Below are 24,973 nucleotides of genomic sequence, written 5' to 3'. Positions count from 1 at the left end.
AAAAAAAAAAAAAAAAAAAGCCGTGGTTTGGCTCTCACTGACTTAATCCTCCAGCAAACACTTATCCAGCCACACTTACTTACTCCACCCTGTCACAGGAAGGGCCTCCTCATTGTGTCCGTGCTCCTAAAATTAAGGCTTTAGGAATGTGGGAGAAAAGCTGCTTGGTGTATTTAATTAAAGTTAGTAAGGATTTAAAGCCAAGCAAGGCGTTGTCAGTAGTACTTAGTGTTTAATACAAAGAAACCCAGGTGCTTAGGAATCTATGCCAGAAGAAAGTTGGAGTGTCCTTATACTTAGAAAGAACATTCCATGTTCCATTATGAGATTTCCCCCTCCCCAAGAAAACACAAAATATTGGATGCTGAGTGAGTAGCAAACACATAAAGCAGAGACTAAACCAAGCTACAGTAATTTACATCAATACCCCTGGGATTTAATTCTTCATCTTAAAAGTAAAAAGAAAATTGTAATGATACGGGATCTAATATGAGAGATGAGACTGGAGAACAAACAAACCAAAAGAAGAGCTAAGGAATGAAAATAAGACTATTCAAGTTCAAAGGTGCCAGTGACGGTGTAACAGTAATTCAGAGATACCTGAAGACGAGCAGAGTCGCCAGGGGAAATGTCACTGCTTTGCACATGGCAAGGTTATCAGGAGGAGATGTAAAACCATAATCCCCCAGGGGCCAAATCTAGGACAACTTTAGCAAATAATGGTAACGTAATTAGAGCAGTAGATTATAACAAAAGAAAATTAGAAATGAGCTCATATTAACATTAAAAGTTTTTAAAATAAGTGAATGGAAGAGGAGAGAATTCTGGCAAGAACCATCTTTGGGATATAACAAGAAGTCCAAGAAGAAAAATGGAAAAAATGGCATTTGTGTGATCTCAGATCAACCACACACAAGGCTCATAATTATTGTAAAAGAGGAAATAGTTCCTCATTTTCATTGAGCAAATTACATCTTCAGTGACCTTATGTATAAGATCACATTTGTTGTTGCTATAAGGAAATAGCCGAGTCTGAGTACTGTATAGAGCAAAGATGTTCATTGCTCTAAGGATGTAACTCAACATTTGATGGTGTTTCTCTAAAATCCAGCTCTTCTTTTAACCTCAGAAGGTCATTGCTATAGTTTGCATCTACTTTTTCTCCTGAAGCTTCATGTTTTGGAAGTTTAAAGGTAAATAGGACTTTTAAGAGGATGGACAACAATGTGTGTTTAGTTCATTTAAGAATGCAAACCTGTGAAGGGGTTAAGGTAGTTCACAGTGAACCCTCAGTACATGCTCTCTAGAGCTACACTATATAAAGAGTATAAGACCAGCCTTTCACCCACCCCCTTCCTTTTCCATCATGTGATTAATGCCCCTCAGCATCACTACTATGTCGCTGTCTGCCATGACACCTTCATCAGAGCCAAGGCAATGTTGGCACTGCACGAGGAGGGAACAAAGTCCTAAAAAAAAAAAAAAAAAAAAGCTTGATGTCAGACTCCCAGAGTAAAGGACTGTGAAGGAATAAAACTCTGTTACCTTAAGCCATGTCACCTCTTGAGCTTTACAGTGACAGTACTAGTAATTGAACACAGTAACTGAACTTACAAAATCTTAATCAAGTGTTCAAAATGAACATCTTTACCAAGTACCATGACTACCTGACACAGCCAACTAGAATGGACAGACTCTCACATTCACAACACTCTTGACAAAAAAAAAAAAAATAGATATTATCAATCTGATATTTTAGAAATAGTAAATGAATTCAAAATAATGTAGTCTACCAAGGAAATGGGCTAATTCAAAAAAAAATTAAAATGAGGCAAAGAACCAAGGTAAAAGGAAAACTGAAATTGAAGTCTAAGTCAGAAATCTTCTTGAGGTTTATTATTTATTATTAATGGGAGTACTTTGATGTGTGTATTTATGTGCACTGCGTGTATGCTTTATGTCTCAGGAGCCAGAAGATGATGGGAGATCTCCTATAAAGAGCATGTGGTCATTAGCTACTACATGGGTGCTTGGAATCGAACTCAGATCCTCTGTAAAGGCAGCCAATGCAATTAACCACTAAGCTATATCTCCAGTGCCTAAGTCAGAATTGTTTTTAAAAGAAGATATGCTACAAAAACTGTTAAAATAAAAATACTGACTGAGTATTAAAGTAACTTTGAGTTTACAGATGGCTGTACTGTGATTGGACATGTGTTGTCACTATGGGAACCAAATGAAGGTATTCAGTAACTCAGTTTATGTTTTTTTTTTTTTTAATTTTTAAAACAGGACCTCATGAAGGCCATGCTGGCTTCAGATCTCAGGACAGCCAAGGTTAGCCTTCAACTGCTGAGTCTCTTGCCTCATCACCCTTGATTCTGCAACCTGTCTTAATTCTAAAAGTATTCCAAAATTAAGTAGTTTTAAAGAGAATTTCAAATAAACCTAGTGGATAATACACTAGGAATCAGGTAAAAAAGATAGGAAAAATACCTTCTTCCACAGAAGAGGCAGGCTTGAAGAAAATAAATGAAAGTATGGAGAGATCCTGAGCTAATTAAGAACACTTTGCTGAGCTGATTAATAATGGAAACAAAAGAAACAGTAAAAAAATTTAAAATTCCATTTATGGACCTAGTACTCCCCAAGTAAAGGCAGTGTCTTTACCACAAGGGCTCTCAGAGTATCAGACACCTCCATGCTATCCTTTGCTCATTTTGCCAGGAAGGGGCTCTGGTTCTGTCCTCTTACTCCAGCTTTGTTAGCCTGTTCCCCATCGTTCTCAACCTAACTCAAGTTCCATGAACAAGAAGTCGTACAGGTTGGCATCTTGTGTATCCTTCCGAGTCAGACCTTTCCCAACTCTACCAACAAAACATCTTTGATAGCATTAGAAGTCTAGATTTCCACTGTGTTAAAAATCTAACGCTCGGGCTGGAGAGATGGCTCAGCAGTTAAGAGCACAGACTGCTCTTCCACAAGTCCTGAGTTCAATTCCCAGCAACCACATGGTGACTCGCCACCATCTGTGATGTGATCTGATGCCCTCTTCTGGTGTGTCTGAAGACCGCTACAGTGTTCTTACATATTTAAAATAAATAAATCTTTTTTAAAAATAATCTAAGTCTCATTGACACCTTAGCACCTTATCCTACTGCACCTATGATGATGGATCATGGCAGATGCATATAATGCTATAATAAAACCTTCTGAGATAATTTAAACATTTATTTTTACTTTCGCACATATTTGAAATTAAGTGTAGACATCTTAACCAGTAAATACAAGTGAGGATTTGGGGACTGGGATGAAGGGGATATGAAGCTATGAGGTTGTGTGGGGATCAAATGCCCTGAAATTTACAAGAAATAGGTAAGACTATTCCTCGGATACAAATAACAACTCCAGGAGTCCAGGAAGATTTTTCTAGAAATTAAAGGGAATAAAGGAGAAAAAATAGCCAAAGAAAGCCTATGACAACAAGCAAGGGTATCTATCCAAAAATCCCCTATCAAACTAGAAAAGGACTGTTTCACTGTGTGGTCAAAAGGAGCAACGTTACAGTTGATTCATCATCATTCTTCTATTTCTTAATTTAGTGAATTCCGCTGCTCATAAAAATGGGGTGCTGCCCTCAACCAGCTCCTTTGAGTGCCCAGGCTCCCCCGAGCCTGTCCTTGGGGGAGAGCCTAAGTTAGAGCAGTTGGGCCCAGCCCTGCTTTTCTGGGGCTCAGTTTGTAGCAGTCCTCTTACAGGGCCGCATGTCGCTGCTGGGTGAGTCCCTGCAGATCTGCACAGCCCACGCCATGTCTTCAAACTCCCAACGCAGCAGTAGCATGGGGAAGTTCAATATACTAATGCACCATGCCTTAAACTAATTCCACTGTAGACTCAACCCCTGCACTGTGTCTCATTTTCCCAACAATCCCTTTCGGAGAAAATTCTGGAACTTGTTCAACAATGTGCTTACCGGCCTATGGGAGCTTTGGCTGTCATTTCTCTGTTCCCTCAGGTATGTGTGTTTAGAGTTCTTGGTGGTAATGAAGGCTCTTGAGAAGGCTTAAGTTATTCTTGGCTTGTACTGTTGGGGGACGACAGCACTGCTGACAGGGGGCTTCGTAATTGGGTGTCCCTGGGAACCACCTAAGTGCCTCGCTTTACGAAATGCATGCTTTTCCTACACGAGCATGAATCAAAAGAAGTTCTGCCTAGAAAAATCCAACACTCGTGGTTTTGCCTTTTTCTTTTTTTTTTTTTTTTGTCATTGGTCTCTCAACAGCTGTGAAGCCACCATTATGCTTTGTGGGTCTCAAATTCCTGGCAAGTACCCTCCAAAGCGTTCATGAAAAAAATGTCACTGGTGTATTTTAAGAAGTGAAAGGATTCAAAGGTACTCAACTCAAGGCTAGGAAGAGACCTATAGAGAGAACAGATGAGAAATAGAGATAAGAGGGTCCCAGACAACTGAAACAGGGGCTATCCCAGGACCCGCTTCCTGTACATGGGATATGTTCCACTAACTGGGCTGCCCTGTCTGGCATTAGTGGGAGAGGAAGTACCGAGACTTGCAAAGACGTGAAGTGCGTGAAGTGCGGCGAGGGCGGGGGGCGGGGAGCACACTCAGAAGTCCTCCACCAGATCAGAGGAGAATGTGAGGGGGAACAACAGAGAAGGAGTGACTGCGGGCGGGTGACTGGGAAGGATCCGGTGAGCAGGATATAAAGTGAATAAGTTTTAAAAAAATTAAATAAAGATATTTAAAAAAAAAAGAAATAGAGAAACCTAGCTGGCTATAAATAAAGAAAAACTTCATACTTTTGTTGTTGTCAATGTTATCAAACATTGCTATACTATAGCAAATGATGGTGTCTTCAAGCAATCTATTTCTTTTTTTAAGTATTTTATTAGATATTTTCTTCATTTACATTTCAATGCTATCCCCAACCTCCCCTATACCCTCCCCCCTGCTCCCCTATCCACCCACTCCCACTTCTTGGCCCAGGTGTTCCCCTGTACTGGGGCATATAAAGTCTGTAAGACCAAGGGGCCTCTCTTCCTAATGGTGGCCAACTAGGCCATCTTCTGCTACCTATGCAGCTAGAGACAAGAGCTCTGGGGGTACTGATTAGTTCATAGTGTTGTTACACGTATAGGGCTGCAGAACCCTTCCACTCCTTGGGTACTTTCTCTAGCTTCTCCATTGGGGGACCTGTGTTCCATCCTATAGATGACTGTGAGCATCCACTTCTGTATTTGCCAGGCACTGGCATAGCCTCACAAGAGACCGCTATATCAGGGTCCTTGCAGCAAAATCTTGCCGGCATATGCAATAGTGTCTGTGTTTGGTGGCTAATTATGGGATGGATCCCATCCCCGGGTGAGGCAGTCTCTGGATGGTCCATCCTTTCCTCTTAGCTCCAAACTTTGTCTCTGCAACTCCTTCCATGGGTATTTTATTCCCTATTTTAGGGAGGAATGAAGTATCCACGTGTTGGCCTTCCTTCTTCTTGATTTTCTCGTGTTTAAGCAATCTATTTCTTAAGTCCATCATCTTGTTGATTTAATTTTCACCCAAATTTCCTAATAGATAGCAGATATAGCTTCTGCAGTTTGCAGATTCATGAAATTAAATCTCAGAAGTAGGTACACAAACACTCCACATTGCTACTCCCATCACTGTTAGCAATGACAAACACCCACATTTAAGTCATGTGCTGCTCACTGAGGCTAAGGGTAGAAGGCTGTCCTCGGGAACTACTGGGATGGGTGCTTCATGTTAGAGCAGGAAGGAAATCACCTGTCTGATATGTGGTGGAGTATATTCCCAGGGGGAAATTCAGGTGTAGGAAATGTGAGCCGTCAGATTTGTTCCAAGCCCAACTCTTCAAGCTGCCAGAAATCATAGCTTCTCTAACAGTATGAATTGGTGCCTAGTATGGTACCTGCAAGGAGATATAAGTCATTGCATTTTGAAAAGTTTCTTCAGTGAGATATTTATATGAACCATTATTATAAGATATCCAGTTTTCAAACCTGAAATTGCAGGAACACATCTGTGGATGAATAAATGAATAGCCACAGGGAGCTAATTGCCATTAACCAGGAACTCTTCTGTATCAATTTGAGTTTACACGCCTCTGAGCCTTTATGAAATTACAGAGTCTCCTGGTTTCTAAATTTAGCTGAGGGCACAAACTGAAAAACTGTTCTGTTCCAACAATTTAGAATTCTACATTCAAAAGACTTACAGACATGGAGTGCCAATGTAAGACCCATGGACCTATGTCCTCCAGAGTAAGTGTTAATGCTGATAATGAATGACACTTTTTAAAGGACACTTCATCTATCTGGAAATTGTGATATGTGGCTTATGGTAATCTGGACTGTGGCCAACCATGATGCCAATTCCTAATCACTGGGAACTACATACTGCATTATGAGAAAGGTATATTTGCAGACATGATTTATTCAAAGGCCCTGAATTTGAAAGATTAACCTGGATTGTTCTATGGGCCACAGATTTAGAACTGAGACTTTAAGACAGAGCAAGATAGAGATTCGAACTGAGGTGGATGGTTACCTGACTAAGAACCCTGATTTTGAGTGGTGTGAAGGACGAGAAGCTAAAACAGTGAGACTCAACTTGACTCTGGGGCCTCCAGTAGACCATAGATGTCAATATTGTGGGACCATCAGGAGCCCAGTCTGTGATATCTTGTTATAATTGTTCTGGAAGCAATTTAATAACAAATAAAGCAATAAATCATCCAAGAGTGTCTATGTCCCAAACAGGAAGAGGCCGAGGCATTTGAGTCGCAATTTTATCGTGGCCTCCTTATGTCTCTCTCCGTATCTCAGGTTTATCAACCTTTTACTCCGAGATGTGGTCTCCTCTCTGCTTTGGGCTCCCACTTAAGGAGATTGCACATCAAGGGGAACAAATACGCAGGTATTTCTCATCTGAGCCAACTTTCAGTTGTAAAGTCTAATTCTAGTTTCTTTGTTTCTTCTTAAGCCCATCAGGCACACCTAGCTAAGGCCACTGAATCTTTGATTATCTTCACCCTAGACCATTCCAGCATGGAGGTTCAGTGACCAGAGTAATAAGCTAGTAAGAGTCTCCATGCATTCACAATGGGGCCTCATAAGTGGGGTATGAGGTGAAAGGTAATCTACAGACAGGGGTGTTTCACAAAATAAATACTTTATTTGAAAAAGAATGTAATGCTGTTCAATGTAAGGCCCTCTCTCAAAGACAGTAGAAATTTGAGTGGTAGGTTGAAAGGTTGACAACTCTGTTAAGTAACATCTAAAATCTTGTCCTGGACCTTAATTTAATACAGATTCCCTTATGGTGATGGGCAGGTTAATAAATGAAAAAGTCCTCCCAGGTCTAGATAATCCAAAACAGCCAGTTGATAATTTGTGAAGTTAAGCATATGAGTATGATTCAAAATAAAGGAGATGGCTTTATAAAAAGATCAGAGAAGAAAAAAAAGGGTCTTAATGAAGCCAGGTGTGCTGTACACCTGCCCAAGATTGTATGCTATGAGGAGTTAACTCTGATGCTCCACACTGTGAGGAAAACACAGATTTCCTTAAAATAATTTACCCAAGCCATTGAGCACATAAATAATAAGCAAACAACAGAGATGGTCCTAAAAAAGTTGACCCCAAAAGAGTTTTCAACAAAACAGTAAGAGAAATGCCGAAATCTAAAGCAACACACAGAGGAACATATGACCCTCTCATTAGGAAATTGTAGCAAAAGAATCTAAAAGTGATGAGTTCATACATGAAAGACAGGAGAAAAAAACTTCAGGGGAGTCACAATAACTATATCAAGGAACTGAAGGGACTATAGTGAAAGACATAAAGGAAAATAAGGTAACACTGCATCATCAAGAAGGGACTGTTGGTGATGTTATCAATGTCATATAGAAAAGACCTAATGGAAATTCTTGGATTGAAAACTACAAACCAGGGCTAGAGAGATGGCTCAGTGGTTAAGAGCACTGACTGCTCTTCCAGAGGTCCTGAGTTCAATTCCAAGCAACCACATGGTGTCTCATGACCATCTGTAATAGAATCTGATGGCCTATTCTGGGGTGTCTGTACTCATATACATAAAATAAATAAAAAATAATTCATTTTTTTAAAAAAAGAAAACTACAGACCCCAAATAGGAAAATCATCTAAAAGGGGTCAATCATAGATATTAAGCTGCACAGAAATTATTACAGCAGAACCACATGATTTTAAAAGCAAAAGAAGGAAAATATGGATATTAGAAAATTAAGGAAGACTCAGAGAAATGAAGCTGTCATTGAACCAGTATATAATAGGAATACCAGATAGGCAGGAGAAAGAGAAAGAAAAAATCCTTAGGAAAATAAGGCAACATTTTGCCAATTTGATGAAATATATTGAATTGTGTATAGCTAAGCCATTGACCAAACTCAGGTTAAGGTCATACAAAAACTACACTACCAGAAACATCAAAATACAAATGGTAAAAGTCAAGACAAACTAAAAATAAAAGTTTTGACCCAACAAGAAGACCCACCTCATTCAAGGATACCAGAGTGATAAATAGGCACCCTATCATGAGAAACAACACATATATATATATATATATATGTGTGTGTGTGTGTGTGTGTGTGTGTGTGTGTGTGTGTGTGTGTAATTTTCTCTTCTCTCAGCTACTTTAAGAGATACAAAATATAAAGTAAGAATTATAACTATGTGTCATTGGAATTGTCAGCATAAATGTGGAAAGGTTTTCATAAGGTATATCTTCAAATCCAAAAAGTAACTCCAAAAAGTAAAATCCTCATTAGTGACATTAGTAATTATTCACTACAAAATATTTATTAAAGTCATGATACACTTTTAAAAGGTCTGAGAGAATCCAAGTGCTACAAATGTAGGTAAAAATGTAACAGTGTTTGGAGATAAGAGGTCATGGGTGCAAAACTGTTTATTCTTTAGGGCTCTGCACAACATGTTTGTTCTGTGGCAGCCTTGCCCTTCTGTCTCATGTCATGTGATGACATAGCAGGATTTCAATGCCTTTTTTGGACTTGCCAGTCTCCAGAACTAAGAGCAGATGAATAGCTCTTAATTATAGATATCCACTGTCAGATATCCTCTTTTGTAAAGCACCACAAAACAGATTAAATGATATAATAAATGAACTAAAACAGCAATAGAGGTGGAATAAATAAAAAAAGATTCCATGGGATGCATAAAATGAAAAAGAAATTAAATGGCAGATACCTATACCAGTAACAGTAAAAATAAAATTAAATGTGAATGGGTTAAAAATATCTAACAAGAAACAGATTGCCAGGCTAGATTTTAAATAGAAAATAGAATCCAGCTACATATTTTTGTCTATAAGAGACGTGTTTTGTCTGTCTATTTTTGTTGTAAAAATAACAGTGTAATAATGATTTTTATTACAATATTTTTGTGCATATATATCATTGTACCATGTTCATATTTGCCCTGGCCACTACCTCCCTCATTTTTTCCTCTACCATCCTCAAATAGCATTATATATATATATATATATATATATATATATATATATATATATATATATATATATACCTAGATTCTGTGTATGAGGGAAAATGTACAATATTTTGCCTTTCTTCCATCACCTATTACTTTCTCTTTTCCCTGTACATCTTTTATCTCTCCTCACCAGCCCAATTCTACTTTTATGTCCACATGTGCATGAACATATATACAGTGGGCACATTTACAAACACAAATTCAAATCTACTTTCTGACTATGAGAAATACACATATATAATATTTGTGATACTGGGGCAAGGATTATTTCACTCAATATGATGGTTCTTAATCCACAATTTTTAAAGCTGAAATAATTTAATTTTTTTCTTTTAGCTGAATATAACTCCTTTACACATACCACATCTTTATCCATTCATCTGCTGAAGGGACTGCATGGTTCTATACCACAGATACTGTGAATGGTGTAGTAATAGGTATGGATGTACAAGTATCTGTGTCATAGTGTGGTATGCTGACTTAAATTCTTTCAGAAATAAACACAGGTGTGGTATAGTTAGTGTAATATCTCTAGTTTTAGTTCCTGAGGGGTATTCTTATGAATACCCATAATGGCTGTGGCAGTTTAAACTCACATCAGAAACAAATACGGGGTCCTTTTTCCCAGCATCCTCACCAGTATCTGTTGTCATTGTATTCTTACTAATAATCATTGCAACTGAGGGTAAGAGTGAGTCTCAATGCAGTTTAATTTGCATTTTTCCTGATGGCTAAGGATGTTGGCACTTCAAGTATTTAGCAGCAATTTGTATTTCTTTTAAGACGTGAGGAGACATGTTTTAAATATTAGTAGTCTGAAAATAATGAAAAGGAGATTGTTATACAAGTATCAGACATAAGAAAGTTTGGATGACTACACTAATCTAACAAAATGGGTTTTCCAAATAAAATCCAGAGAAATAAGGGCATTTATAATAATAGGATTAATACATGAAGAATATATACAATAATTACAATATATTTACAAACAGCATGATTGTTGGAGCAGACACAGAATTGAGAGAAAATACACAGTTCCAAATAATATTGGGTATTTAATACCCATTTACCTTAATAATGGGAAAGAAACAGGGACTAGAAGAATTGGACAGCCCTGTAAACCAACAAGACCTACTAGACATCTATAGAACATCAGCCCAATAGCTGCAAGCTATTTCTTCTACAGAACACCGAGGAACTAGCAAGTTAAACAATAAACTTCAAATAAATAAACTTCTTGTTAAACAATAAACTTCATCATTGGGAAGGGACATGCCTTCACCAGTTTATATCACACAAATCAAACAATACTTTGTGTTGAGCCTGACAACCTGAATTCAGTCTCAGAGTCCATCTGATAGGAAGATGGAAGAGATTCCCAACAAGCTGTCCTCTGACGTGCAAACACATGCTATGGGCACATACACACCCACAAGCAAACACATAAAAATAAACAAATAAGCCATAAACAAACAAACACCTGAAGCTAGGCCTGGTGGTTCAGGCCTGTAATCTAAGCTACTTGGAAGGCTGAGGCAGGAGACCACAAATTCAAACCTGCCTGGACTGCAGAAGGAGGTCAAGAGCAGCCCATGTAACCTAGGGAGACCCTATTAAAGTTTATGAAGCAATAGGTTCTGGGGCTATGCCTTAGCGATGGAGTGATAGAGCTCTTATCTAGCACACATCGAGGACATCTATAGAGCCAGAAATTCATTCTCTAAATAGAGAAATGGAAATTATTTTTCAACCAGACAGACCAATCCAAACAAAACAAAACAAAACAACAACAACAACAATAACAACAAATTGCTGAAGCAATAAATGAAAGAATATTCATCATTAGTGCAAAAGTGAGATGGGAGGATCTCTATGATCAAATGAAAATCTAAATACAGGATTATGCATATGATGTGCACATTTCCCCAGAAACACACAGGCCTCCGACCGACCTACAGGAGAAAGAGAATGTTTGACTCAACCTGACAAGTAAAAGCATCAAAAGAGTTAATCATCAAAGATATAGTTTTTTCTTTTTCTGGACAAATAAAAATGGTTTATCCAGTAAAGACACCTGCAACCAATGATCCTGTGTTCCACATGGTGTAAAGAGAGAACTAACTTCTATGAGTTGTACACACACACACACACACACACACACACACACATTTTTACAAATCAAATAAGTAAAGCTACCAATCAATGTACTTTAAACTTTGTTAAAAACTAAATTTAATTTCTACCTTTGCATACATGTATGTAGGCTCTTGCCTGTTCTCTAGCATAATGAACAACTTTTTTTTTTTGGTTTTTCGAGACAGGGTTTCTCTGTATAGCCCTGGTTGTCCTGCCTCTGCCTCCCAAGTGCTGGGATTAAAGGCGTGTGCCACCACACCCGGCTGAACAACTTTCAAAAGTCAAACATTGGTTACTGCTGTGAACTCCAGGCTACCTTGATGATGAGATTTTAGAATGATCCTCTCTCCACCATGATCATATCGAAGAACCCTTGGGATCGCCAGTTCATGACTTGCCACTTGTCTTCCAGAGGTCAAGGTCATGTCTGGTTCACTGGGCCTTTACCACCCAGCCATCTCCCTAAACCCAAGAAGTTAATTTATTTCTAGAAAAAAAAATAGATAAGTAATTAAATAAGATATAAATGATTTGCAAACTAAATTAAAATGAGGCCTAGCTGGCTTCTGTGGTGGAAAAAATAAGATGATTTGTTATTGCAGATAGAGAGGAAGCTGCAGGGGATGGAGAGAGTCCTAGAATACAAAGGATTTGGGGGCATAATTCTCCTCTACCACACCGTGAACATGTGTTTTTATTATATACTTGTGAAAACTCAAAGGACACACAACAGCAAGTCTGAGCCCTGATGTAAACTCAGGGCTTCAGGATAAGAGTGAGCCAGTACACTCTGATCTGCAGCAAGTCCTCAGAGGGGAGACGGTGCTCCAGGACAATGCTATTCACTGCAATGTCTGTTCCATTTTATTAATAAGCAAAACAACAAGAAGAACATTGAAGAACTGGCATGTATTACACAATGTATGGCTGAACCTCCCAAGTGCTTAGCTAAGTCAAGGGAGAGATTCTTAAGACTTCTTGTCGTCTGATTTCAGACGAGGTGAATGTTCAGCATAAGAAAATCCACAGGGACTAGAAGTAGATTAATTCCTGCTTGGGATCCCAGAAGGTGGGGATATTGTAGCAACGGCCAAATGGGCTGCAACTCTTTTAAGATAATGAAAAGGCTCCAGTAGGGAAGGCTGATCAACTCCATCAGAGTATTAAAACCCAGAATGATCATTTTAAGTGAATTTATGGTAGATTTTAATATCTTTAAAAGCCACTTTAAATTACTTAAAAGCACAAACAATGTCTGAAATTTGGGGAAAGTAAATCCATACAAAACAAAACAAAGTTAAAAAAACAGAGCAAGGTTGTTTGGGTCGCAGTTTTCCTGGATAGGACCTCTGGTCTCAGCTAAATACTGATGTTTGAAAATGAGGGGTTGGAAATCATACTGTGCCTACATTAAACTATGCCTTTCAGTTTAGTTACACCATGAAGGGAAGGTGTAACTTAACCTCAAGTACCGAAATACCTGCTAGCTCCAGAAAGCAATGGCAAATCACATTAGGACAGAAGTAGAACTCCTGAGAACAATCTTGTCAGTTTAAAAGAGAATACACTACATGTGCATGGCTTATAAATCTCTGAACTAAAAATGTACACAAAGCCTAAGCTACTGAGAACCCAAGTAAGCCTCAACCAAAACCAAACAAACGATCCACAGGTCAGGAATCCCTACACCAAAGTGCCCACCTAGAACAAGTTCATATTATAAAAGGACAAAACAAAGTGAGACACAATCTTCACAGAAAGAGAGGCAAGAGCTAAAATAAATAAAGAGCACTCTGACCTTAAGATATCAAGCTATATACATCGGCAAAAACTGATGCAATTGCTAACAGAACCTGTAATGGAGCGCAAGAAGAAAAACCCATGCAAACTGAAATAATGGTACCTTTTAAGGCATTTATCTTGTCATATTAATAAACAAAAATGAACTGCACTGTATTCTTAAGATTTGTAAATTCTACTCTGTGCCTGACACAAATAAAAATTTAATTTTATATTATTTTCCATAATTTACAAAAGCATCTAGGAAGACCTCCCACACCTTGGCATGAAGAAACATCTCATGTGATCTACGTGGCAGCAACTTACCGCGTAAGAAGAGTTAAGAACACAGTAACAAAACTTCCTATAGGACTGGACAGCCAGGTCCCAGCATGTGGTGATTTAAATGTCACAGACAATATAAGTCACCTACCACTTCCCTTTTATCCTGTAGCTATGGGGACTAAATGCTGCCCTAACATTAAACCCTGGAAAGTAGGTTGATGGGTTTTTTTATTTATTTATTTACTTTTATTTATTTTCTAGTCCTTGTATCCAGTAGCTATTCCTGAATACCATAGACACAAAAAGGAAACCTGAATGTTGTTTTCTGGTCTCCTGAGATTCATTATCATCTCAACCCTAAGCAGGGAGCGCTTACCTGTTTGGTTTGGTGGGATTGATTTTGACCTAGAAAAGTGTCTTCTCCTGAGAGGGCATCTAACACACCTTAGGAAGGAATGAGCTGCAAAGAAAGGGCTTTAGCCAGGTAGAGCAGAAACGAGAAGGAATTCAGCAATTGGAACTGGAAGACACTGACAATGTAGAAAAGATAGGCAAAAGGGGCTGTGGGCAGTCAATGGAACAGGGTGGCATGAGTGACCATGACATTCTTGTTAAACAATAAACTTCATCACTGGGAAGGGACATGCCTTCACCAGTTTATATCACACAATAACAACCCAATTCCCTAATGTTGGTATTTAGGAAAGGTAAAGGTTTGCCATCAGAAAGCTTTGCTCTAGATTTGACTAACAGCCAACTGTGTTTTGTAGCAAGAAAGGGGGACACATTTACCTTAATAAGAACGGTGCTATGGCAAAATCCTGGATCAAAAAGAACCAAATGGCAGCCAGGAGCAGGGATTTTTCTGCAGGATATGCTACACACAGTTCCCAAGATGACAAATACTTGATTAGGGTCAAGTGTCTGCAAAAGAATTCAATTTTCATCTGACATCACAAACTTGCACCTGGCACGTGGAGAGAAAGGGAAAATTCCACAGAGATGGAAGATAATGCAGATGATGAATGTGTAGCACAACACCGCTACTTTCAAGCATATTAACTCAGAGGCAGTGGATGATTTCTGAACTTGTACTTCTGTAACTGGGTGTATGGAAACACCTGGTTCCCTCTGCATACTAACACAGTACTTCTGTTCTCTGAATGACCTAGTGAGAATCTGACACTCTTGGGGTTCTGTGGAAAAGAAGGGACATTGTTTCAGAAAGGAAATTTCAATGATATATCTAAATTTCCACTCACCAGACAAAATGAGAAACAGGATGCTGTGCTGCAGATATGCATGCTGTGTCAGAAACCTCATATGCACATCTCAGCTTACAAAACAAAAGTTTCATTAGCAAGGATGAACCTGCAAACTCCATTGAGTAGACAGAGAAAACAACCATGATGCTTTTAAGAAAGAAAAATGGTTGTGTGTTTACCTGTGACTGGCTGTGGAAGGCAAAGAGAAATCTTCCAACACCGTCGTATCAGGAAATGATGTTCCTGATCACATCTGCCGTGGATGAGGAAGTTAGCCAGAGAAAAACCTCTAATGCTTTTTGTATATTGCTGTTATTGTCTACATAACAATTACTCTAGTGAACCTCAGTGGCCTAAACATCCTCCACACGGCTTTTCCTTACCCAGTGAGAGAAATGTGTAGTCTTCTTTTTCTTTAGGAAAACATCAGGGGTGTCTTGGTAAAGTTCCCACCGTTGCCGAATATCAGATCTAAAAGTTGTATCCATGTCAGTTTGATTTCGGAGCCAATGTTGTTAATGACTGTGTAAAATCCTGACTATTTAGTTTATTTCATTTTATCTCTCTATCCAGTTTGACTTCCATACTATTATTTCCATTGCTAAGAGTGTAGATATGCCATGGTGGTAACACGCCTTTAATCCCAGAACTTGGGAGGCAGAGGCAGGCAGATCTCTGAGTTTGAGGCCAGCCTGGTCTACAGAGTGAGTTCCAGGACAGCCAGAGTTACACAGAGAAAGCCTGTCTCGAAAAGAAAAAAAGAGTATAGATATTTACTACATTTTACATTAATCAGTCACAACCATAATATGATCACTAAAGAAACTGTGTTACTTGGAACAATCAAGCAGTAACAGAATATTTAAAAACAAATGCTGAGACGATGTCCATCCACAGAGCTGCTGTATCAGTTATTTCAGCTGCAACCAGAGAGTGATCCTTGTGGACCAGGACCATGCTTGAGTCTAGTAGACCTAGGGAGCTCCCAGAAGAGTTGGGGGAGTAGCAATAGCAAACGACAGAGAAGCTGGTGTCTTGACATGCTGTGTTGTAGTCCAGGGATAGAATACCTTGGGACATCCTCTAAGCCAGTGCTTCTCAGACTTCCTAGGGCTGCAATACAGTTTCCCATATTGTGGTGACCCCCCCCCCCCAACCATCAGATTGCTTTCACTGCTACCTCATAACTACAATTTTGCTATAATTATAAATTGCAATATAAATATTTTTTTAAAGTCTTAGGCAACCCCTATGAAAGGGTCACCCAACTACCATCCCGGTGGACTATAGGTAGGCAGACAGGCAGACAGACAGAAAGATTGAACAACACTGGAATCATTCCCCTTTCACATAATTGGCTATCTAAAGTCCCAAATCCCCTAGTACATCCAAAGTCACCTCCCTTCTCTTTTCTCTTTCCCTCTCTCCCTTAGACCTTCTCTCCCTCTTTCTCTCAAGAGAAAGATCCTAAAAGCAATAATTAACTTAGAATTCGGTTCTATAACTAATGAGAATCTGAAATCAGATGTCAGTGGAGTTGTCTAAACATTCTGTTCAGTCCCTTTTCTCCCGCAGATAGCCGTCTTCTTGTTCTGTGTCCACGTTGCTGTAAAAGCAGAGGCGTCAAAAGTCCACCAGAGATTGATATGAGCACTTCAATCGGAAAACCCAATTCTACTGCCCAAACATACTATTGCTGATGCACAGTCAAAATTAGTGATTTATTTTCCCAGTTATTTAGCTTTGCCATTTGTACAAATGTAAAATTGTACCTATGGGGAAAAGAATATGCCACAAATGTACAAGAAGGTAAACTTTAGAGAGCTGTGGAGGATATGTTTGCATGTCTTTGAAGGGAAACAAAGTAGAAAAGCCGAAAGGTGCTTAACTATTCAAGCTGTGGTTGAAACAATTCATCAAGGCAGGCAGCCACACACATTCACCTTCATCAGAGTCCCTGGCATTCCGTTCTCTTCCGCCATCAGCACAAAGCCACTCCTGCTCAACCTGTCCCTGCAAACCACACAAAGTCAACCAAATCAGTCAACAACAGGGAGTCACAAATGTACAGGGGCTCATTATTCATCACTCAGAGACAGCGTCTGCAGTCCTCGTCCATGATTAAATATTTAGTGCCACTAATGTCAGCGACAGAGAAAAGAAAACACTGTATTTCCTAAATGTCTTGGAAAAACCTATTGGAGGCTGCAAGTCAATCAGTCAATCATAGGAAAGGCTACCCGATTAAAAGTGACAAAGCTTCAGGTCCACTCCCTTGCTCTCTCCTTAGTAGACAATGCTGGGACACCTGCGCTGGAATTGAGACCAAGCTTGAAGTAAAAGCCCTCAGCAAGAACAAAAAAGAACAAACACTATAAACAATATGCTTTCCCAGGCACGAAAGGTGAATGTGATATGTCGTCTAGGGCTCTGCAGGTGTGGAGAACCAGGAACTGTCACCCTTCAGGCAGATGATAGCACTGCCTCTGCTTCACTCCACAACAAAAGCACAGTGTGCCTCCATCCTGCTCCTCAAGGACAAAGCCAAGGAGTACGAGAATAGAAACCTAAATTGGATACAAAATGATCTTACTAGGAAAGAGACACTTGAACTTAAAATTTCATTTCTACAGTTAAATACCAGGGGCTCCATGCTTGGGTCTGAAATGTTGAGTACACACACTCAAATTAGACCTCTTCTAGACTCAGCTGGGTTAGACTTGACCCGGACATCCAGAAAGTGAGAATAGGATACATTAGCATCATTTAAATCAAATACCTCTGCTCACGCTGCTGACTAAACTTTGCGCAGATTCCCATTACTTGACATCCAAACACTGTGCGGACTCTCATTCCTTCACGCACAGACCTCATTAGGTAGACAGGCTTTCGTGGTCGCAAGAGCATCGCTCCACACACTAGAACTCTTTACGGTGACTTAGACTTTATAAGGAGTTCAGCTGCTCCATCCTGTCTATGACCTGAAATCATCTCTCTTGACACACTGACGTCACGGAAGTTTCAAGTGGGTCCTTCTTTTTTCGTGAAGTGTTCCTATAGGCGTCTCATCATGTGATCCAACATGGAAACCCTTCAGAAATGCAAGCTCGTGAGCAGGAGACATGAGTACAAATGGTTACCACGCTATTCCTGAGCACACCCCTTTTCAGCAGCAATACGGACGATGGGTCCCGCAATCAGGCTAAGTTTAATCTCCCAGCTCGCTCTCTACCATTTTCTGATGGCCAAGTTTGAACCAATTCCTTAAGGTTTCACTTTCCAATGCTGCTACAAGGGTTGTTAATTTTCCCCCTGACCCTTGTAACCAGTCCTATTTTTAGAGATTAAAAATAAATCACTTGCAGTTATCTGAGAAGCATGACTATAAAAATTAATAAACGTCTCTGTAACTCGATTTTCTGAAACTGAATCACTGTTCTAGAATCTTCCTGGGGTCCATGAAGGTCACATAGCACTGAATGCATATAGTTACTGTCTGAGCCTAAAATGCCTTGACACCTCACACACAATGCTCCAATAGAAGAAAAGTGATTCAAAATACAGTTCTACTATGTAGTCTTATTTTTATCATGTATGTGGCTTATTTTGAAATAATAACAGCAGAACTAAAAATGCATAGTGGGTGAATGTAAACAAGTACTAATTATTAAATAAACATTTTATAATTCATATGCATGCAAACAAAGGAGCTGAATGAACTAACTTAGTGTAGCAGCATTAAATGCACACTTGTTAAATATCACTTAGAAATCCACCTTTCTCATAATACTGAAAGCTACAAGGAAAGAGGTTTTTCACTGAAGGATCGCTAATACATTTACATTTTAAATTACATCCCTCAGGGAGCCTAGGGGAAGTGGTTATTTTTTATCTTAAGTGTCATTTGGTATTCCTTCAACTGCTCTATCTCTGCAGGTCAGGACTGGATAAAGGTCTGGAAATGAAAAGCACCCAATGACAAGGATATAGAAGTCACAAACTGAGAGTGAGACACAGCTACTTTCCTTGTGAATTGGTCAAAGAGGAAAGAAGTGTGGTAAATGCTCCCTTGCCAAGAGAATTAAACCAAGTGCCATCTTGCTTCAGATCTGCTTTTTGTTTTGTTTTGTTTTGTTTTCTGAGCTGTGGAATAAAGGTGTTTGAGAACAAACGACACCCTACATTCAAAATGAAAACTCACACCTTCAAAGAGAAAGTTTCTCTAATGGCTTTTTAACTATGCTGGGTTGTTCTTGCCAAAGAACCTCTATTGTCCCACTGAAACAGAAACCCTGTTTCAGAAACAGACAGGTTCTCTTCCGGAAAAAAAAAAAAAAAAGGATTTAATATAAGCCATTGCCTGGGCTGACTTGTTTTCGCCCCAGGGTCCAGCTTCGGACCTGAATGGAGTCTTAGGTGGCTGCTTTCCATGCTCCACTGCCCCATCATGTAGCAAAACTGAATTGTTTTGATGAGAGCGAGTGAATAAGCTATGTTTAGACAGACGGGGTCTGCTTTCACCCATTAAGCGGGGGCTACTAAAACTGCTGAGCTGTCATTAAGGCACAGGATGAGATGCCCAAGACAAAAGCAGCAAGAAGTAAATTGGCTTTGTGCATCCAGGCACTCTGAGTCCGGAAAGACTTTGCAATGTCCCACAAATTCCATTTAATGGTGTGGAGGAGAAGCCAACACTTAAACCAGTTGTGCCTCAGAGAGGATCACCTTGAATTAGACTCTGGGAAAGCAAGTGGGAAAGGAGCTTCAAACTTCAAGCACTGGCCAGCAAATTAGGCAGTGTTCTCAGGTTCCCTGGCCATTATAGCAAAAATTCATGAATTTGGCATAATCAAAAGAAAGAACGTGTTAGGCCTTCCAAATTAAAACAAGAATTATACAACACTTCTTGGACTCCTGCCCTTGTCTTATAGCCCTAAGCTGAAAACTTTTACTAAGAAAGATTTTATGATTTAATGCCTGAATTCCAACAGAGCAGGGTGTGATAGCCCCACCACTGTTAGCATGCAAACACACCATCATGCAACCGCACCATCTTCAACAGTCTAACACCCCTCTCAAGTCCTCTTTGCACTCCTGAGTCCATTGATCTTGAAATTGAACTATTTTAATAAAATATGTCTCAAGAACAAACGATATTTCTTACCCCACTTATTTAGTCCTAAGTCTACTTATATAATCCTGAATTATAAACTGGTAAAGCCAGATGTTGTTGTGTTTTAAAATAGACGAGACCTTTGCGACTTATTTTGATAAACAGAAAAGCTATTCCTTCCTCCCCACTTTGGAGACACCATTCTCTCTGAGAGCTCCCTTTGTCCAGGTGATAACCTGCCCTGTGGAGAGAGGGAATCTCTAGTATAATGCTGGGCAGAAGTTGGAATAGAAGACATCCTTGAAGAGCTCCAAACTAACAAAGGAGTGCTATTCTTTCTTCATTCAAATGATATTAGCTTAATATACAAATCAGAGACTCAACATACCTCACTACTATTGGACAATAGGAAGTTCAGGAGTGGCAGCAGTTAAAAAGCTTTATTATTGAGGTCTATTTTGGGGATCCATGAATAACCTCTATTGTCACCATTGTGGCAATCTGTCCAGACACCATTGTGATACAGAAGAGGCTAAAGAGAGAAGTTGGATAATGTTCATAGAATGAACCATCCTGCACACTTAATCTCTGAAAATATCCTTCAAGGTGAGACAAAATGTTTTATGTATTTAGTTATGTCTAATTGGTGCATCTGCTAGCTAGTTTTCTAGATTTTTTTTCATACTTATTGCATGATTTTGACCAACTGGACACATTTCTTTTCTGTTGTATAACAATTTCTTTTGAGTTGAAACATCCCATCTTGAATAGAGGTTACTTAAGATTCAGGAAGTTCCAAGTTAGAATATTTTCTTCAAAAGGGAATAGGGAGAGTATTCATACCATCTCAAATAGAGCCTCCTTAAGGTTCTGGAAGTTTCAAGTTAAAAAATTTGCTTCAAAAAGAAGTTGAGACACACTCAGAAAGTAGACAATTCACAAGTCTCAATAAGTTCCTAAAATGAACAAGAACTATAAAATTCCTAGCCAGGGTTAAAGAAGTAAAGAGTTGCTGGGTGAGAAGATTCTTCAATCTGTTGAGTTGCCTACAAGCCATGCAGAGAGCTCTGGGGCTATAGCTTTTAAGAGTTGACCCTGGGTTTGAGGTGCCCTTTTCTGCAGTACTTGTACTTCTAAGTACTTAAGTCATACTTGCTCCTCTAAGTAACCAATCCTTCATTCAAATTCCTATAACATCAATAATCCCAATTTGGCTTACCAATTTGTACTTCAGTGGAATTAATACTTTAGTCTGTTTGTTTGTTTATCTGGAGTAAGTATATATTTGCTCATATCTCCCCAGGAAAATTTTAACGGAGAACTGTCACAGCTTGGTTTTCAGTGGCATGCTTGTATCTCCAACCACTTTACTCTCTACATGATGCAGATATATAAGAGTTCCATCCACATCTTTGCCTAGTAGAATTTTCCTTCATAATATCTTATGGAGCAATCTCTGAATGAACTACTAATATGGATGTGAAATAGTTTTTCTACTCTGGAAAAACATATTGCAAGCCCATGGTATGTGTTAGACTAATGTAAGTAAATGGCATCTGCGTACAGTTTACCTATTTATGTAACTTATTAGTATCTCTTGACTCTACCTAGGCTTAATGCCAAATATTCCCATTTTTTCACCACACAGTAGATTACTGTTGCCTTGCCTAATCTAATTTCTTGAGGCATCTGGTAATGCATACCTCATGGTAGGTAGCTCTGGTTGTGTAGATAATGGGCAAATCCAATCAGTTCCTCAGGCTCTGCTAGAGCCACCCCTGCCAGGAACTGTATTTTAAATAAAGAACATTTGTTTACTACAAAAGGTATAACTTTATTTCAGAACTAAGCACATTGGTCCGGCAGTTTTTCTATGGGAATTTTCCTAAGATGCTTCAGAGCTTCTTGGACTAAAAGATACATTCAACATTATCTGATCTGTTGAGTTATAACAACATGAGAGACAGAGCAGACTGTCCTGCTACACAAATGTCTTGGTCTACATACTACTCTAATGGGGTACCCTTAAGGATCACTGAATAATGGATTGAATCTACAATCTTGGATGTGGTGTATAGTGGTTCCTATGTCCTCAGAGATCTACAGCTAGAAGATACAATAATTTATCACTTACAGTGACTTGTGTATTTACTCTGATAAGCAAAATTTTGTCAATTTGAGTACCTTAGTACAGTGTTGTTACTTAACACACTGCTGTCATGTTAGTGGCCTAAAACGTTTTTAAAAAAAAGTTATCTGATATTTTCCTTCAGAGTTCAAGAATCTTGGCATGGTGTACCTTTGGGTTTCAAGAGACTACAATCTAAGCAAGATAAGACCTGAAGATCCATCCGAGGTTTGAAAAACTCCACTCTCAATCTCCCTCATCTCGTTGACAGAATTCCTCTCCATGTAGCTGTATAGCCAAGTTGTCCACATCTTCTCATTGTGTTATCTGGTATACACTCTTGTCCTAAAACAAGTTTTCAGTTTCCTGCCAAAGGCAGTGCATTTGCAATACGGCCTCTTGCTTGTACACAATTAATAGGAGTCTCACTCTCTTCAAAAAGAATCTAATTCCTCTTCAAAGGGCACCTGTCTAATTAAATCCCATCCAAGTAGGAGAAGCTCTTTCTTCCTCTCTTCCCTCTTATTTATGATTCTAGGACTCCAACTGGTAGTCTTTCACATACTTAGCCTGTGCTCCATGGCCAAGCTAAACTCACAGCCCCAGAAAATTCAATTTTATTAACTAAAAACCTTGATGCCTTCATTACATCTGCAATCCTATCATCTTTGCCATAAAATATTATATGAATCATGAGAGCAAAGCCCTATCACATCCACAAATCTCAGCCAATCCAGTAAAGATAATATGGCTGATATTCAGTAAGGACTGTGAGTCATGAGGTCCAATTTCAATTCTGTCTTGGACTGTGCATTACTCTTTTAGGGTTTCTCATCTACGCATTTTGAAAATTTTCTGCCGTTATGTTCTTTTGGAGTACCCATTAGGAAAAGTTAGAAATTCTCATTCATTTCTCCCTTTGTGCCTCTATCTGCTATTACCTAGACATACGAAGATGGCCCAGCAGGTAAAGGCATTTTGCTACTAAATCAGATGACCTGAATACCATCCCTAGGCCTGATATGACTGAAGGAAGGAACTGACTCCCACAGTTTGTTCTCTGATTTCTGTGTTACATCATATGCACACACACACACACACACACACACACACACACACACACACAAATAAATGTAATTGTTAACAATTTTTAACTTGTATTTTATATATACTTTTGTCTTTCTTTGCTTTGTTTGAAGTCATACTTAAATTTCTATTGAAGTCGCAAATAATGTTCTTTGGGGCAATAATCTGATTATAAAGTACAAATGAGAAGGGCCATTGTGACAAATAACAAAAAGAAAAAAGAAAAAAGGCAAAATTGCAGGAGAAATTTTGTGGAAAGTAAAAATGAAAGAAGAATGTGTTAGAGTAGTTAAATTATTGATTACATGCCCTCTAAAACCATTCAAAGAAACAAGAATGCTAAATATAAAACTGGAAAATACTCAGTCACAACTTAAAATCACTGTCTTTTTTCAGCTGTCACTTCAGCAACCTCTGGCCACTAAGTGTTCCACTAGCATTCTTAGGTTTGGAAGCTTTAAGTAGTGTTTAATTGAAAAGAAAAATTAAATGCTTTGGAAAAGAAGGACTCCCCCTGTCTAGGTAGAGAAAGCCATGGCTATGAATTCTGAATATGTTTTTTACTGCTAGAAACGGTGGAAATTTTGAATCTGTCTAGAGAAATAAGGACAATGATCCAGTGTGACCACTGAAAGAGACAGATGCCACAGTTGGTAGAAGTAGAGTAGATAGAAAGTATTCTACAATGTGAAATAAAATGAAAATGTTTTACAAGGTAAACATAGAATTGATTAAAATACAACAAAAATAATTTTTTATTCAAATCACTCTTTTATCCTACAAAAACTCTACATAAGTATTTTAGTGACTATCTTACTCTATATATGTAAGTGAAGGAAGATGGGTACAGGAAACAATTGGTTTACTGAAGGAGAAAACTTGCAATATTTTGACATTCAGAGGGTCTCCAGAAGAAAGGCATGTAGTCAAACATCCACGATAAGGTGCTGTGCTCACTGGCACATATGTCTGAAAGACATATTTCCTAAAAATATTATGAAAGCATCATCAAATACCCTGCAGGCTGGCTAAGATGGAATCCTGTCACCACGTGCTGGCTCAAAGAAAGCGAACCTTGTTCTATCACAGTACTTTTCAGCCTTCTTCATGCTGCGATCATTTAATATACTTCCTCATGTTGTGGTGACTGACCCCCAGCCATAAGCTTATTTTTCTTGCTATTTCATAATTGTAATTTGTTACTGTTAAGAATCTCAATGCAGATACCTGTGGTTCCCAATGATCTTAGGGGACACTGGTGAAAGAGTTGTTCAATTCTCAAAGGTTGAGAACAGCTGTTCTAGAGGAAATACAATTTTGAAAGTCCCATTGACAGAGTAAATGGCAAAAAAAAAAAGGAGTCTAAGAAAAAAAAATCCATGCCAAAGACCTTGGACTGAGATTTTATCGTTAAAAAAAAAAAAAAATCCACTGTTAAATGACATTGGATTTACAACCTTTGTGGTAGTATAAGATGATTTTTTTTTTCTGCCCAATTGGGAAGATGAGAAAGACTAAAACCTTGAGAAAGCACAAAGTAAGGTTTAAATCATTCACACATCAAATCGAACTAACTGTACCCAAGCAGTGGTCAGG

Source organism: Mus pahari, chromosome 15 (genome assembly GCF_900095145.1).
Source record: "Mus pahari chromosome 15, PAHARI_EIJ_v1.1, whole genome shotgun sequence".
In the NCBI taxonomy this organism is placed as follows: Eukaryota; Metazoa; Chordata; class Mammalia; order Rodentia; family Muridae; genus Mus; species Mus pahari.
This window is presented reverse-complemented; position numbering follows the sequence as displayed.